Genomic DNA, 18,940 nt, shown 5'->3' on the forward strand with positions numbered 1-18,940 from the left:
GACATATTTCTGATGTTATACACCCTTTCCGCCAACATACAATTTAAAACCCATGTCTTACCTTTCACAGATCAATATAGGAAAAAAGTGTAGTCACACTTCTAAATAAAGTCTTTCATGTGTACTTAAATAAATTCTTGAGGATGTGAAAAAGGTGAAAAAAAAAACACTTTTGCATCTATTTGTGTTCATATGTTGTTCCCTCTTATTTGCCATACTCTACTGTTCATTAGTTTCTCAAGAGCACTCACATGACAAGTACTGCGTGGAAAAATATAAATAAAAAGGGCAACTTTGATTTGAGTCGTAGTCCTTGTGTTTTGTTACAGTGCATTAACATGTAAGTACCTTGTTTAAATGCACTTTCTCTCAGCACATTCCATAATGAACACGTGTTTAATCAATAACAGACAAAGTGTAGGTGGTCTTTTGTGACTGTGTAGGGTTATGTATGCATCCACTTGAACATTCAGACATCAAAGCAATCCAATCTGCACTATGAACATATCCATTAATGAACAATAATGACTGATGGGCATTTTCTATCTATTTACACTTTAGAATTGCATAATGGGACCTTGATCTCTGCTCTAATAAGTTTTGATGTTGACAAGTTTAACAGTGCTTTTTATAAACATTTTTAATCATTTGAAAATAAAAAATATATATACATTCTTTGGGTTATGTAAATCATATACTATAGAAAAACAGAAACTGTTTATTTATGTTCTTATTTCTTAATATAATATTAACTATACATACATTTTTTTTTGTTTTGTTTTTTTGTAACAGGGTGCAGGTTATGAAAAGGCAAAAACAGGATTGTAGCCATGTCTAGATAAGGTTTAATTAAAATCCAATCAAACAACAAGGAAACAAAAAATTGAAAAGAAAACAAGAAAACATAACCAGGAAAATCAAACATCCTACATAAAATGATTAACAAACAAGGGCTGAAACAAAGAGGTTTATATGCACTAATATATAAAGGTAAACTATGATATGAGCGGTTCAAAAGGTACATATTTGTAACTACAGTGTTTATATTGATGACTTAAAGGTACTTGTTAGTTTATAGACATTGCAAGAGGTATATGTTTATAGTTTTGTTTTTGTTTTTTTCTTACAAATATGTACCTTTGGGGTACCAATACGGACTATTTAGGTACAAATGTGTGAATTTTGAAAAAGCACTGCCCCAGTGACTCCCATACCTTCCGAGAATGTATACAGCAGAGTTCTGCATTCCCATGAGCCATGTGTAGTGATAATTGGATTTAACAAATATTAAAATCAATATCTTGGTATTAATATTAATATTGAAATTTTAGCCTCATGTGAGGGCACCAAATAATGTGGAAATAACAGATAAACAACTCCTTTTAAATGGGCCACCATACAGCTTTCCACCGTCAAAATAACTAACAATAAAATTTTGTTAATTAAATTATACAAATGATGAGTTTATTATCTGGCCAAATCCAAAGGATAATGAGATCGTTTGACTTGTAGAGCCATTTTCTGTATTATCAACACAAGGAAGACACAATTGTAATACATGTGTATTTATCAACAAAATAGTAATCCAGGGTAACTACAATTACTAAATGTACAATAAATGAAGTCCATAGGCGAGTGATGAAAGTGATTAAGTTAAGGTAAACCTTATCTACAATAACAAAGAACTGAGGAAGTTTTTGTTATTAATGAATATCAGATATAAACATCAAATAATTAGAATATTTTAAACTGAAACACACTATACCAAGCTCTAATTTAGAGGGTTGGAAGATCTTTCTGTTGTGTGAACATCCGGAAAGCTACAGGCCTAGATGGCATCCCTGGACGTGTACTTAAAGCGAGAGTTTTCACAGACATCTTTAACCTTTCGCTCTCTCGGTCTGTGGTTCCCACATGCTTTAAGACAGCTACTATTGTGCCTATACCGAAATCAGCTAAAGCCACATGCATAAATGACTGGCATCCAGTTGCTCTGACACCCATCTTCAGCAAGTGCTTTGAGAAGCTGATTAAAAAGCACATCTGCTCTGTTTGCATACAGGAATAATCGATCCACTGATGATGCAATTGCTTTCACCTTGCACACTGCTCTGTCTCACCTGGAAAACAAAAACACATATATGAGAATGCTGTTTGTGGACTACAACTCAGTATTCAACACCATAGTGTCTGCCAAGGTGGTGGTGAAGCTCCATGCTCTGGGTCTACACAACTCTCTGTGAAACTGGATCCTGGACTTCCAGTCAAGCAGACGCCAGGTGATCAGAATGAACAACATTATCTCATCCACACTGATCCTCAACACTGAGTGTGTTCTCAGCCCACTCATGTACCATGTACACACATGACTGAAATAGCTCCAATGTCATCTTTAAATTTGCTTATCACACCGGTGGTGGGCCTAATCACCGATAATAATGAGACGGCCTACAGAGAGGAGGTGCACACTCTGACACAGTGGTGTGAGGAAAACCACCGTTCACTCAGCATCAGCAAAACCAAGGAGCTGGTGGTGGATATCTGGAGAGAGAAGATAGAACACACCACCATCACCATCAACGAGACACCAGTGGAGAGAGTCAGCAATTTCAAGTTTCTTGGAGTATACATCACTGAGGATTTGACATGGACTGCTCACACAGATGCAGTGCTAAGAAAGGCACAACAACGCCTCTTCTTCCTCAGTCGTCTCAGGAGGTTTGGAATGAGCCCCCACATCCTTCGCTTGTTCTACACCTGCACTGTGGAGAGCATCCTGTCAGGCTGTATCACCACCTTGTATGGAAATAGCACCAGCAGCAATCGCAAACGGCTACATAGGGTTGTGGGAACTTCTGGACACGTAGTAGGAGGTGAGCTTCCCTCCCTCCAAGACATCTACGCCAGGCGGTGCATGAGGAAAGCCAAGAGAATCATCAGCGACTCCAGCCACTTAAGCCATTGACTTTTCTCTCTGCCACCCTCAGACAGACAGTTCCGCAGCATCCGATCACGCACTGGCCGACTGAAGGAAAGCTTCTTCCCTTAGACTATCAGGCTGATGAACACTTAACACACCTCACACAGACTCTTCCATACCCCACACTGCACACCATCAATATGTAGCATGCACTGCACTTTAACCAATCCATATTTAAAAAATTACTGCCTACAACTATGTGTACACCTATTCATTGTACATATCGCTTTCTATTTTACATTGTCCTGTTTTTTGGGAGTATGCTGTTGTATTTTGCACTGTCTGTAGTTTGCACTTTCGTTGTATTTTGCACTGTCTGGAGCCAGCACCTAAGCTTTTCACTCATCATAGCACACATGCTGCTAATGATGTCACAATAAAAGTGATTTGATTTGGAAAGTGAAATACTTACATTTCGGCCATTAATGAAGTGGTTGGAAAAAGTTAGATCTTTTTGCAGATCTTAAGGCATGAAACGAGCAGACTTGGATCTCTTCAGCTTTGAGAAGAAGAAATCTCTAGATTCTGGAACACGCAGAACTTGAGATTTCTGGAGGTGGTGGTCCTGATTTTCAGGGACATGTCGACATCTTTATTCTTGAACGTATAGTTCCTGGGCATACCACACACCTATCATTGTTACTACCATGCTTCTGCACCACTCTTGCTCTGAACCGAACCACACAAATTTTTGTTTGAGAGAATGTTTTTAATACTTTCTCTGGAAGGTGGGATTGAAAGGATGCCACCTTTCAAATACAGCATTGTGATTGTATGATCCTGTGAATTGATAACTGGGATGTGTCATCCATAATGTGGCCTGCATTTGCATAGTAATAGTCCACCGGTTAACTATTGAAAATATATAAATATAAATATACTTAGATAGTTTCCTATGCATAATTCACATTCCAAACCACATATAATTTACCCAAGGCAATATTTGCAATATAAAGAGTCTAAACCTCACTATGTAAGGTTGATCTTTACCCAAGCATACATATATAAAACCTTAATAAGCAAAGTTTCATACAGTGGAGTATTTCAAGCAGTGCATATTAAATATATACATGATTATTTGAATCTGCAAGTATATGAATTGAAATATTTCATTTGTGTCTCTTTTTTTGTAAGTTTTCTGATCCATGTGTCTCTCTGTGTCTTAAATGATGTAGAATATTGATTGGATCAAGAAGCAGTTTTGCAAGTTCTGGGCTCTTAACACCTGTGTCTTTCAGATAAACAAAAGACAGATGGTCACTGTCTCAATTGCCACTTTCTGAGGAGCTTAAGAAAAGGGTCAGACTTTAGTGTAAACTCTGCAGCATTTGTTTTATATATACCACAAGTTAATTTCCACAAGTTTACCACTGATCACTACACCTGGGACCCGACCAGATTTCTTGCAGCAATTTCAGAATAAAACGCGATAGCGGTCGGTAATCTAGTATAATTTGTACGGGAGCGGGTGGTCTAACAATACAGCATTTCTGAGTTTTGATGCTATTTCGGAACAACATATCTGTGATGTTCTCATTCTTGTTAAGCACCGGTACAGCTAGTGCTCACGACTGTAACACATGCTGAACACAAGAGCAGCGCTTTCTGCAAGTGCATTTTTTTGCACAGGCTGTGCGTGCATCATGCCTGTGCATGCATCAACTGCATAATGGTTCTCAGAGCATTCTTTATCAACATGGGAGAACTAAGAGCAGGCAAGTCTAATGTGTGGGAATTATTTTCAAGCGTCAAAGATTAAATTACTCTTTTTCATATTGTAATAATACCAAAAGTCTACAGTATACACAAGACGTGTTACTCCTATCTGTCCGAAAGAGTGTAATGTATGATAATTCTTCATCAATAAACAAGAATAAACCATAAAATGTCTTGTATCCAGTATGAAGTCACACTTTTAAGTACACTACTTGTTACTATAATTTCCCAAACAGTTATTTTTAGGCAGTATCGGTATCGGATTGTATCGCCGATACTTGCCTTCAATTTATTTGGTATTGGATCTGATAGGAAACCAGTGGTATCCCACATAACTAAACAACACTGCCTAGTGCCAAAACATATCATTAAATAAATTCAATATTACACAAATTAAGTGATATGTCTTCTTACCACAATGTGTTTTTTTCAAATTAAAGACTGAAATCTTGTACAGGGTTTCCGCAGATATTATAATGTCAAATTTAAGACTTTTAAAGACATTTTTAAGACTATTAAGTATTAAATTTAAGACCTATATCACAATATCCAACTCACAAAATATGACAAACGTGATAAAGTCACAAAATGAAAAATCACAAAATTTGTGGTAAAATAAAATTATTTAAATTGAACAGTACTAAATACAGGTTACATGCACTACTGAACTACAGGAAAACAAACAAATAAACATCTTAAGGCTGATTTATACTATCACCTGGTGCCACATCGTTCACCTCCGCTGACTGTGCTGACTCCGCTCCTCATGCTTTTATACTTGATGCGTTCGCCATTGTTATATTCTTTAAAATGACAGGGGCCGATCAAAAAGTCAAACAAATAGACAGAGATGTAGGAAGTTTCTGGAACTACGTCATATCATTAATATCATTCAGCCATTTGGCGTTTCTGTGTGAAGTTTGCATGTTCGCATGGGTTTCCTCCGGGTGCTACTGTTTCCCCCTCAGTCCAAACACAAGCACTTTAGGTGAATTAGGTAAGCTAAATTATCTGTGGTTTGTGTGTGTGAATGAGAATTTATTGGTTTTTCCCAGTGATGGGTTGCAGCTGGAAGGGCATCCGCTGCCTAAAACGTGCTGGATAAGTTGGCAGTTCATTCCGCTGTGGTGACCCCTGATTAATAAAGGGACTAAGCCCAAAAGAAAATGAATGAATGCATGTTTATAAAGTTTTATAATCATTCAAGATTTTTTTAAATCAAACTTTGGTTCATCACTGAGTTTAGTTTATATCTGGGACAGTTCTACCTAATAAAATTAAATATCAATGACAAGACCAAATGGGTTGCTCTACAAATACATTTTCATTATGGCAAGTATGAAAGCAAAAAAAATAAAATAATAAAAATCATTTTATTTTGTCGACTCAATAATTTACACATTACTGTCTGGCTAGTTTCTGTTCTCTACTTATAAGCTAAAAAAGAAATGGTCCAACAATCCTGTCCATTATCATGAATAAAGCCTAGAAATTGGGCATCAGTATACTGTAAACCGATAGGTTAATATATTCTTTTCCAGTTATTAAAGACATAATTTATTACTTCAGTTTAGTTTGTAGCTATTACATTGTTTTGACTTTAAAATTATACATCAGTGTAAAACCTATAAATGGTGGAAAAACATATTATGTAATATTAAAACCACCTGGGTCTCCTTTTCTGCCATGACATGTTTTTTGTTTGTTTTAACAAACTTATCTTTCAGGTTTTTCCAAACTTTTTTTTAACAAAACACTTTCCTTCTTTCCATGGCTGTTGAAGTTTCTTGCCAAGTATTATTGGTCATCTGGTTATGTCCATGATGATCACGCGTGGACGGATCATTAAGATGTCTGTACAGGCGTACCAGTTTCATACAAAATCTCTTCAACGTGATTCATATTCAACTCTATTCACACTGTATCAGCACAGCTGTCCCCTTTCTTCCCTGTACCTGTATGTAGAACTGCAGTTCCTCCGGGTGTGGCCATGGGCATTCATCATCTGCTATTTTTTCCTCATTTCTGCATTCTTCAGATTCATTATTGCGGTCTTAAATCTCCACTTGTCAATCAATACCTTTGTGACTGTATGATGACAGTCAGCTCACGTAAATCTGCAATAACCTGAACTTGTTTTTCGGTTCAAATAATGTACCAGGCTTTTCATTGGTCGAGAGATTTTTTTTTTTTATTGGCTACCGAAATGCTGGTCAGTGTTTGAAATATTAATTTGTTATTTTTAAAGTAACAAAGTAAATTACTCAGCTTAATTTTTTACTCAAGTACAAGTAAAATTACAGACTTCATAATAATACTCCTGAAAGTACAAATACCCCAAAATGTATTTAATAACATTAACTCGAGTAGTTGTAATCCGTTACTTCCACCACTGACAGACACCCAAGAAATGTTTGAAAAAATTATTATTATTATTATTTTTATTATTATTATTATTATTTTTTTTATTGCTGCAACTGAAAATCTGTACTACAGCCTAAAAAGTATCCATCCATCATGCCTGGATTAATGTGAAATATTTTCCAAAACCGGAGACAGGTAAAATCCACTTATGCTGCTCTACATGTGATGTGTTTTTTTATTCAGAACACATATTTTTTTTGTATTCTGTCAGTTTGCACTCAGACTTTGCTCCCTGTGACAGAGCAAATTACATCTAAAATGAGAGATTTGCAGGTTCTCTGGTCTCCGGTCATTTGAAAGCTCTGCAAATCAGAGGTGATTATTCATATGACAAAGGCTAAAGAATAGCACACAGTGCAGATGCTGATGCTGGGGACTGCAGGCATTAATTGGCCCTGTCTGCATGGTGTGAGAGTATGAGTGTGAAAAGAATGGATGCTCCTGTTTTAAACACTAACACCATGGATGGGCAGGAAATAAAAAAAAAGAAAAAAAAACCCACAGAGGATTCCTACTTTTCATTATGTTGAATGTATTCTTTGCATTCGAGAAGACGCAGCCCTTTGAATATTTTTGGCTCGAGACTTCTGGTCCCATTCACTTCCATTAATTTTTAGATTTTAAAAATATTACAAACTGATATTTTCTTCACCTATTATTCTACTTTGTCTGTGTATAGTTTAACACACTTGTTAGTAGAGGAAGTAGTTCTGTGACCATTTTCTTCTGTTTTTTATTCTTGGTAATTTCTCCCATAGCAAACTGAATGGGAAGTTTTAAAACAGAAGTTCAGAAAAAGGAGCGCACTTCTGTACTGTAGAATGAGGTCAATATCTTGCTGCTGTACTTTAAGGTTTCATTGTATTTTATAAAATACTAAATGAATAGCAGCACCGGTGGCTGTCAAGTAAATTACAGCAACACAATGCAAATTCTGATGGGAGGGAAAATTGTATGTTTAAGCATATGTTTATGTGAAAATAATTTGGGGCACTGATATATATTACAATTTTATATGCTTTCCAAAAGCAATTCTATAAATTGTATATACTTTGCAATGAAATTCTATGCCGAAAACGTGGACAGAGGAAGATTTTACTTTGAGAGTCACTCTCTTTTTCTCTTAAGAGTTTAATAATGATACTAGCCATACGTGTTTGAATATGGGACTAACTAACTGGTTATTTTCTTGCAAAATTTTTGTCAAAAATCATCAGTTCGGATGGTTGGAGAGCTTTTGGATTTCAATTAAAATGTCATAAATTGTGTTCTGAAGATTGAAAGAGTCTTACAATTTTTGAAACAACATGAGGGTGAGTAATTAACAAAAGAGTTTAAATTGTTACTCTTTTATTTTTTGTTTGTTGTTTCCAGAGTACCTTGGGCAAAAGCTATGTTGGAAAAATAAGAAACCTGGCCAGGAGACTCATTACAGGCAGAATTCTTAATTGAGATGTGTTGGTTGTTCTGCAGGATAACAGCATCTTACACAAGTCTAAAACAAATCTAATTTGTACAAAGTCGTCCTGCCTATTATATGTTTTTTAGGAGAGGAAAGTGGCTAATGGTGGAGATGGCTAAAAACAGCATGCAAATGAAGTACTGGAGTCAGCAAGATAAACAGCATTTCCCAGCCCTGATCTCATCAACTTAATAGTACCCATTCACATGCATAGGTATTAATTCAATCAGCCATTTGAAATGTAGCCCGATATTCACACTGTAAAAAATTCAACAACTTGGTAAGCTCAGAGTTGAATTTACTTATGAAAACTATTTAACTACATATTTGAAACTGTTCATTCATTCATTCATTTTCTTGTCAGCTTAGTCTCTTTATTAATTCGGGGTCGCCACAGCGGAATGAACCGCTAACGTATCCAGCAAGTTTTTACACAGCGTATGCCCTTTCAGCTGCAACACATCCCTGGGAAAACTGTTTGTTCATTACAAGTAAAAAACTCAGTTGAGGATACATTGAATTTTGATTTCTTCACTTGAGCGTTTACCACTGAAAAGAATAAAAAAAAAAAAAGAATAAATAAATAAAAGAGTTTAGTTAACTTACATTTTTAAAGCAACCCGCTGCAAATAAATTTTGAGATAATTAAGCTTCTGTGGTTATTAGCTAAATGCCAGCAAAGTAGAACATGGGAGCAGCTTGGCGACAATGTCTGCAGTTTGGAGGTATTATAAAGTTGATGATGACAACATTGCCATAGCAAATTGTAGTGTTTCTTCTTTAATCTTTTTTATGTATTATAGAAGTATCGGGATCAGGTTTTGGTATCGGTAGATACTCAGGGCCCTATCATACACTCGGCACAATGTGGCGCGAGGCGTGACAAGTGTTATTTGCTAGTTTCCCTTCATAAGGGAAATTTAATGTGTGTCTGTAGTAAACAGACTTTGGGAGTGTGTTGGACAACCAATCATTCTGAAGATCAAGAAAATGGGCCAATTAAATGCCAATTGAATTGGGGGAGCTTGGCTCCACAGGTTTCGGATTTGGAGTCAGACATGTTAGCTGTGTTATTCCAGACTGCTTCGACCGTGGGACTGGAGATGGCTTGTCCCCGAGAACTGCGGCCAGACCGCTTAAATGGGTGTTATGTGGGGGTGAAGAAGAAGGCAAAGCCCTCCAGATCCACTGTCCCCTTCTTCCCGGAGATACACAAAGAGCTCAGGCAGGCATGGAGGGCACCTTTTTCTGCCCAGTCCTCATGCGCTCCCGCTCTCACCACCCTCGATGACGGAGCGTCCTAGGGATATGAGGCGATTCCACAGGTTGTATATCCCTCCTTTAGGATAAGTTAGAGCGTAGGCTGTTCTCTCCACGTAGGCTGTTCTCTGAAGGCTTATGTGGCTGTCATCTCCGCTTTTCATTACACAGAGTAATGCAACACGCTCGGAAATCATAATTGTATCATCCGATTCCTCAGAGGCGCACAGCGATAAAATTTATCCCACCTCCCCTCTCATGCCCTCTTGGGATCTCTCCATTGTACTGATGGGTCTTTGGAGAGATCCGTTTAAGCCACTCAATTCACTATCCCTTTAAATTCTGTCATTAAAGACAGCTCTGCTGATCGCATTGGCTTCTTTTTAGAGAGTCAGGGATCTGGAGACTTTTTTGGTCAGCGAATTGAGCCTTGAATTTGGCCCGATTTACTCTCACGTTTTATTGAGACCTCGACCTGGCTATGTGCCCAAGGTTCCTATCACCACCATTTAGAGATCAGGTGGTGAACCTGCAAGCACTGCAGTCTGCAGATTCAGGCCCAGCCCACTCACTGCTTTGTCCCATTCGCGCTTTGCGCCTTTAAGATCTTGTAAACAGCTTCTTATCTGTTAAGGGGGTCTTATCAGTGCCAGGGCGAGCCACGCCTCTGAATGTGAGAGTGCTCTCTAGTAGAAGTGTCGCTTCCTCCTGGGCGTTAGCAAATGGCGCCTCTCTCACAGATATCTGCAGAGCTGCGGGCTGAGTGACATCTAACACATTTGCAATGTTTTATAACCTTCGAGTGGAGCCTGTTTCTACCCGATTATTGGTTGCCCAAATCAATCAGTAAGGAAATTAAGCTTGGTGTCATAAATTAATAAAAAAATAAATAAACCTGGGTTACGGACGTAAACAGGATGTTTCAGCTTGATGGAAGTGTCATTTTGACGTTTTGCACTATGTGCACATATATGCACCCATAGGCGTTCTGGGCTAAAAAAGGAGGTGTTTTAAGGTGCATTGTTTGCACTTTGCTATTTTGAGGAACTAAAATAAACTGCACAATAGACAAGTTAAGCGCAGTTCTAAAGTCTAGCGCAGAGCGTGTTAGTTGTGCGCCTCCCTTACACATTGCTTAATTCACACAGGATGTACAGCAATACGCAAATATCTTTACAAAGCTAAATGAATTAAAGAATTAAAACATTACAAAAAATTATTTTCTAGCCTACATAAATATAAAAACCACTGCTTTCATGCCTTCTTTATCTCAGGGAGCTTTTTCAGTTTATTCATTACAATTTGCTTTTGTATTATGTTTTATTATTATTATATGCATATTTATATTTTCTTTAATTAAAAACAAGCTTAGATTTGGACCGTATGGGGCATAGCATGTTTATTTGGAAGTAATTTCAAAGTTTTTGACCACACTTCGTTATTGTTGATTTATTAGTTTGCTGGAAATTAGAACTGAATTTAGAAATAGTTTTGAAACAAATCTTTGCACTTAACAAACAAAATTAATTATGTAGACTAATGGATGTCTGTGCTTACAATACGTTTCCTTATCCATTAAAAAGAGTTAAAGTAAAAGTAAAAAATGAAGAGGCTGACTCTCCCATTCTCATGCTGCAGATGCTCCGTTTAACTGTTTTCTCACGAGTAAAGTGCTCAGTTTTTCCACTTACAAAAGGCCCTATTGTACACCCGGTGCAATGCAACCCAAAGGCGTGTTGCAAATGTTAGTTGCTAGTTTCAGCTTGACACAAGTGTTGTTTTGACAATGCTGTTTATATAGCAAATGTATTTGCGCTCATATATGCGTCCGTAGGCATTCTGGCCTAAAAAGGAGGTGTGTTAAGGTGCATTGCTATTTTAAGACAACTAAAATAGACCATGACATAGACCGACTGAAAGTTGGTCTAAAGTCCAGTGCAGGTTAAATCTAGTTATTTAAAGAACATGTTAGTGATAGGCAGGTCCAATGCGCATACGTGTTGCTTATTTCACACACATGATATGCAGCACAGTTTTGTTTAAATATGAAAAATAATAATAATAATAATAATAATATGTAATAATAAAAGTGTAGCGTGTTGGTTTAGATGAGGATTGAACCCGGGTCTCCTGGAACAAAGCTGGGGCATTTGCCCCTTTAATAGAATGCAAAGTACAACAGAAATAACTGAAGCCAAGCTTCTAGTAAACAAGCAAAACAAATTAAACACAAGGGTCAAAAAGCACAACAGTAAAGTGTCACTTAGCTTCTCTAGACAATCTGGAGAACACCGGGCAGTAATGGCGCAAGACTGAACACAGTAGCTTGTAACACACACACTTATATAGGGCAAAACACAGGTGTTGCAAATCAAGCTCGAGCGGTGGCACACAGCAGATGGTGAAAGAGTGGTGCCATCCACTGTTCCGGAGGAAGCGTAGAAATTGGATACTGTTGTGTAAGGAGACAGGAGCTCCTCCTTCTGGTCAGGAGGAGGAATGCAGCTTTATGAATTTTTACAAAAAAGATTAGCCTATTATTGTGTACATAAATATAAAATGCCTACATGACATAACAAATAGCGATTGCATGCATCAAATTAGCTCATCTATCTGCAGTAATAAAGCATGAAATTGGCTAATGACTTGACCAATCAGGCCAGTACACGCATGCTTTTAAACTGACTTTTTTGCTTGAGTTTGTCTATCACCAACCATCCAAATTTGGATCTAATGTGAGTGACTAAACATGCAACTACTGAACATGTAATTTGAGCAGAATATCTCCTATTGATCTCCTCAGTTTGTCAGTGTATTTGATCAATAATGTAATTTATCAGTAATTATCAGTATTATAGTAATGCATTTTATTTTGTTTAGCCAAATGGAGTACCTTATGGGCTAAAGAAATGGGAGATGGAGGAGGCCGACCAAGGTCGACATATTTATTGCTGTCCGAGGTGGAGTATTGCCAGAGGCTACGGTTATCCCACCAGGCAGTAACCGACCTTTGTCATATTCTGGCAGATCACTTAGAAACTAAAGCATCCTGCCCATATGCAGTCACCGTTGCTGTAAAAGTAACTGCTGCACAATTTGTATTATTTTTTTTGCAAGCGGGTCGTTCCAACATCTCGGCTATACAGGTACATGCAGTAACATCACGCCTCAGCTGACATGCGCACAGATTCACTGAATTCCCTGTGACGCCTGCAAGCCAAAATACATTCAAACAGGAGTTAAATTTGGAGCTAAATTTGGGTTTCCAGTTGTTGTGGGTGCAATAGATTGTACTCACGTGCAACTACGTTCCCCATCTGAAAACACTTTGATAAATGTTAATCATAAGTGAAGCCATTCCATCAACATCCAGGTAATTTCAGATGCAATGTGAAGGGTTACACACTTATTTGCAAATTATCCTTGATAAAGCCATGACTTCTTTATTGTAGCAAACTCTGTCATTCCTTCAGTCTTCCAGGGTGACACACCCCTGGGTGGGTGGCTGTTAGGAGACAATGGCTATCCATTAAAGACATAGCTGATTTACAGGACGCAAAGTAAGTCTAAGTGGAAAAAATTAGCATTTCACTAGCTAACAGTTGACAGTTTTTTAACAGAACACTGTTAAACAGAGCATCTGCTGCATGAGAATGAGAGATAATGGAACTACTTTCACATTCGCTTTTGGATAGGGAAACCTTTACGCACAGACATCAGTTAGCCTATAAATAATTAATTTTGTTTGTTAAGCGCAAATATTAGTTTCAAAACTATTTCTAAATTCAGTTATAATTTCCAGCAAAGGAATAAATAAACAATAATAACAAAATGAGCTAAAAAACCTGAGTTATATCCTAAAACACATGCTGTGCCCCATATGGTCTAAAACCTGACAGGTGGGCAAATCTAAGCTCGTTTTTAATAAAACAAATATAGATATGAATATAATAAATAATACTGCAAATAATAATAACATTATACAAAAGCAAATTGTTATGAATGAACTGAAAAAGCCTCCCGAGATGAAGAAGACATAAAAGCAGTGGTTTTTCATATTTATGTAGGCTAAAAAATAATATGTTTTGTAATATTTGAATCCTTTATATTTATATCCTATATCTATTCTTATTATATCCTATATATATCCTTAATATTTAAATTTTTCATATGTAAAGATATTTGCCAATTGCTCTCTTGTGCGTATTAAGCAGTGCGTAAGCGAGGCGCAACTCTGCGCCGGAGTTTAGACCGGGTTAGTTTTGGTCTAATGAAAAATCTATTATAGTTTCTCAAAATAGCAACGCGCCAGCGGTCCGCCTCAGAACGCCTTCCTTTTTAGACCAGAACGCCTATGGGCTACAAATGCACTTGCTATTTAAACAGCGTAGCGCAACGCCTCAAAACGACTCTTGCGCCAAGCTGAAACTACCAAAAGACTATTGCGCCGCGCCTTGCGCCACACTGCGCCAGGTGTATGATAGGGCCCAAAGTGTTCAGACAGGTGAGGGGGAACACTGCAGCACAGTCCTCAGAAGGAGCATTATTTGTGGCATGTTGTGTGTTGCATATCGATGCCATATGTCATGGATTACTCTTGGAAATAAATGAGGATAAATTACAGGACTTTAAAAGGTGTGAAGCTGAACTGTGCCAATTAATCCAAATGCTCAAGTAGCAGCAGGAGCAAGGAGAGATCAGCTGGCAGAAGAACTGCTTCACCTGTAGCCTTGCAAGTAAGCTAAATAGATTTATTTTTAAACAGTGTAAATATTGCGTTTGACATTTAACCTCTGAATATGATGGCAACCATTTTGTTTAAATATCTTTATTGAACCACACACAGCACTGTCCTTGATGCTGAAACGCTTTTGCTCTCAAAATGCACATATGTAAAGAACTTTTTCCTGTTGTACAAGCAAAGCATTTTAGTGTATTTTTTGCAATTTAGTAAAAAAAAAAAAAACTTGGTTTATTTATTTATTTATTTTTTTTATTTAGATTGCAGTGATGCCGCCAACATATTTGCATATATTCAGCAGATAAACGTGTGTGGTTCTTTTTTACATTATAAACTTAAATGTTTGCCTTCTTCCTCCTAGTGTTCACAGTCGCAAAGCTCAACAATGTGACGGGCAAGGGGAGGGTCCAGGAACAGCAGAATTCAGTGTGGACAATCTGGTGGAAAGAGAAGGTCCGGTAGATAAAGGAGGTGTTGCAGAAATTGCAGGTATTATGCGCTGAACTGCCTCAGTGACACTTCCCACACTATTGGCAATGCGTCCGAGTGGCAGCAGCAACATCTTCAAGCGGCTTTATCAGGTGTTCAAGCGCCGCAAACTCTTGTGGTGCCTACCCAGTTGCCATTCTAGCATATTAAAGCCGGCCTGCTAGAGTGCCAGGAATGGGTTGGCATCCTGGTCGGTGTTTCTGCATTGAGCTCTGGGTCTTACGTTGCTTCTTCTCCCTTCAAAACTACCTCCTGCTCTCACCTACTGGGCCCGGCCTCTGAATTTTCAGCCAGCGGAGCTGCATAAAATGTAGTTAATTCACTTTATGACTGTTGCTGAATAAATAAAATTATTTAAATAAAATGTATTCATAAGAACATTAAATGTTTTGTACAAATTTTTTTTACTTTTATTTATTTTTATTATAACTTTAGACGCCCACCACTAAACCACCAAACCTCTCAATGCTTTCAGCACTGAGAGTAGAGGCAGCGATGTCCTCCGCTGGCGTGAGGTCTAAAGTGGCTGTATGTGGTCGTCCTCCCGTGGTAACCTGCTGTTTTTTATTAGCGGCGAACTTTGTTTTTCCCCTTCTCCTGACATCATCGTACCTTTTTCGGCATTGTACAGCCATTTGTGTAATGCAAGAAGACAAGGACACAGTCGCTGCTATCTCCTCCCACGCCTTTTTCACCTCAGGGAACTTGGGTGGATTCTGACTCGTTCTGTTCATGCGCTTTAACCTCTCACACAAGCAGATCCGTTTCCTCACCACTATAGCGTTCAGACTTCCCGCAACCAGCCATGTAAATAACGAATCTGCCATGCGCAGGTTACGCCCAAACCACACCCATAACTTATTAAGAGAATAAGCGGAACCCTGTTAGACCATACGCCGCAGAGCATGTTTTTTCTGTCCTTAAAATAGCTGAAATAATAATTCAGACACGGCCTTAATGTGTTTGCACCTTGCTATTTGGACTTTGCACCTAGATTGTTAAAATAGTGCCTTGTAAATAGCAAATGAGCTATGGCACAACACATTAGACTCTTTGGCCGTACTCACACTAGGTAGAGTTGCCTCAAACCCTCCCGACTCCCCCGACGGCTCGCACTCACATCACAATCGGGCCTCGGCAAGCTTACGTCATCGCTGCTGCGCTGTTCAATGAGAAGCGCGCCGCTCTCACTCAGCAGCAGTGTGGAGATTTCTCTAGTTACATCGTTTCAGTCGTTTGATATGCAGTGACATGCAGTCAAATATTTTGCCAAACAGTCCTTAGGGATGCTGTGACGCGCAGTCAGATATTTCACCGAAAGAGATCCGCCACTTTTGGTGCTCATAAACAATCATAATGCTCTCGTGCTGCAGGAATCAGGAAGTCTGCTGAAGGCGTGCAGTGATGAGTTTGCGTCTTTAATAAACTATGCCAGTTTGCGTTCACTGAACAGTAAGAATGATTAATGAATCCATATGAAAAGTCTCTTAAAAGTCTTGTCTCGCTTTCAGTTTTGGGCTTTTCAAAGCCCAAGTGAACCGTGCTCAGGTCCACCTCTTCCAACCGGGCCAGGGCCGGCCAAGTGAACTGTGCTTGAGCCCGATTCAGTGCACTCACACTTCTCAAATGATCTGGGAAACGGGCCTGGGCATGGTACGGATGGCATAGTGTGAGTAGGCCCTTAAAGGGAATGGGAGATGAGACTGATTGGTTTATTCTCAAAACACACCTATAACTCATAAAGAAAATAAGCTTAACCCTGTTAGACCATGCGCCACGGTGCAAAGCAGATTTTTCTGTCCTTAAATTAGCAAAAGTGGATTCTGATTCGTCCTTAATGCTTTTACACCCTGCACTTTGGAATTTGCTCCTAGATTGTCAAAATAGAGCCCTTAAAATCAAATCACTTAGACTCGGGCAAAAAAAAGAAAAATAATAATATAAATATATTATATAAATGTAATAAACATTTATTACAACAGCTGCAAAGACTCAGCCCTCTTCTAGTAAGACGGCAGGAGCAGCACCTCAGTTCCATTTAGAGAGACACATCTGCTTTTTTTTTTTTTCTTCACCAAAAAAAGAGCTTGAAATGATAAATGCATTAGAAGCCCATTAGAGCCCATTAGAAGTTTGCAGAAAAGAGGCGGTTATGAAAGTGCAGTTTAAAGCAGCTTGTTGAGTCCAGCTTACAATATGAGGCTGTAATCAAGGAGAGATTGAAGCAGACTGGCTCTGGGATTATAACTCATGGACTGAACCTCAAAAGCCTCATTCTTTGTGTTTTTAAAAGAAAAGACTCTTCGCTTCAAAGGAAAGTTCATCATAAAATGAAACCCATGACTGTCTTTCTTCTGCAAACCCAAAGTGTATTTCTGTTTGTGTTGAATGTACTGTCTTTCAAAGTGTACTTCATCTGATGGCATTCACAATCACATGCACACAGTACACAGTACGCTTGTACTATGCTGAAGTTAAAATCGATGTCAATCAAAATGCTGTACCACAAACTTTGTGATAAAAAAATACTACAAAATAGGACATAACAGTCAATATTTGAAGTGCACTGAAACCTTTCAAAAAAGCAAAATTTGTACTGAACTATACTGTACAATATATTGTTTTAGCAATGTTATCTCAATGTGCACATCTGCAACTGTCACATTGCTGGAACTGTCTTAATTATAGTTGACCAGGAGACACAGAACACATGTGCTTTGTGAAGGTTAATCATAATAGAGTGAAAGATGATCATTTTTCGTGTGCTTTTAAGGCCTGTGACTGTGAGCATTTCAAGAGAGTTAAAAACATTTGGGCACAAGTAATTGCAAAAATTACACACTTTTTAAATTTTTGTCTTGTTTCCTGCTCTAATTATTACAATTTCACATGAAAACAAGATTATTTTACTTCCCCTTTGGCAGATGATTTTGCTTGTTTTAGGAATAAAGTCACTTAATTTTGACATTACTTCTGAAAGTGAAAACGAAACAATATTTTTACTCGATTAGATTTTTTCTAGATATTTAGTCTAGAAATAAGACAAAAACTCTAAGTAGAAAAGCTTTTATTTTATTTTATTTAAAAGGACTTTAGTTAGGGTTAACTTAAAAGCATATTTCATAAATTTCTAATTTCTAAAGGCTACATGTTTCTTTAAATCACACTCCACTGTACAAGTGAAGAAAAATATTAAACAAAACACTCACAGACTTATATTTTCAAGACTTTCTGTAACATCAAGCCGCATGGCAGCATTATACAGCTCTGTTGAATTTTCTCCATTGCAACACTAACTACGGCAAATCTAGACGTATAAACTTAAAACAACTCAATTTTCTTCCATGACTACTAGATGTCACTCTTAGACTGTTTTGCAAAGATCAGCACACAGATTATTTCTTGCACATGACCACACAGAACAATATTGTTGTCATCCAAAGACTTGCAGGCCTTTAATTTCACTTAGAATTCCATGAGAGATGTATATTTCGAGCTGAATGTTTGACCATTTCATCTTATCCAATATCCACTGGGAGGGTGCTATTGCACATGGACCTGTCAGACGAAATGCCACTGTGACAAGCTGTTATAATATGCTGAAAGCTTTATGTAAATAATATATAATATGTAATCAATATAACTTATTTCTAAGACAACAACAAACCGCATCGGATGTCATTCCCTCGCTGTAAATGTTAGCGCTCCCATTTTTTTCTGCAACCTCACTACGCGTGCATTCTGAATGTTAACAAACATGGTAATTCATCTATAGTTGTTTGGACTTAATTTGTTTTATTAACTGAACTCATACAGATTTGATAACTGAACTTAATATGTTTAAGTTACTATTACTCTAAATGTTGGA

General features: G+C 37.8%; 1 long non-coding RNA gene across 4 annotated transcripts in view; it reads right to left on the bottom strand.

Moving 5' to 3' along the window:
* Positions 1-822: 822 nt before the first annotated feature.
* LOC137488721 (uncharacterized) overlaps positions 823-18,940 on the bottom strand; it is a 139,472-nt gene continuing 121,354 nt past the window's right edge. For 3 of the 4 annotated variants that reach the window (XR_015518178.1, XR_015518179.1, XR_015518180.1), the window contains 2 exons: positions 2,412-3,593; positions 823-2,345 (listed from right to left, as the gene is read on the bottom strand). This is a non-coding gene — a long non-coding RNA (uncharacterized LOC137488721). Of the gene's footprint in view, positions 2,346-2,411; positions 5,570-18,940 lie in introns of those variants that run through there. The other variant, XR_015518177.1, reaches the window with a different exon arrangement.

The sequence above is a fragment of the Danio rerio genome, chromosome 20 (assembly GCF_052040795.2).
Source record: "Danio rerio strain M-AB ecotype USA chromosome 20, GRCz13ab, whole genome shotgun sequence".
In the NCBI taxonomy this organism is placed as follows: Eukaryota; Metazoa; Chordata; class Actinopteri; order Cypriniformes; family Danionidae; genus Danio; species Danio rerio.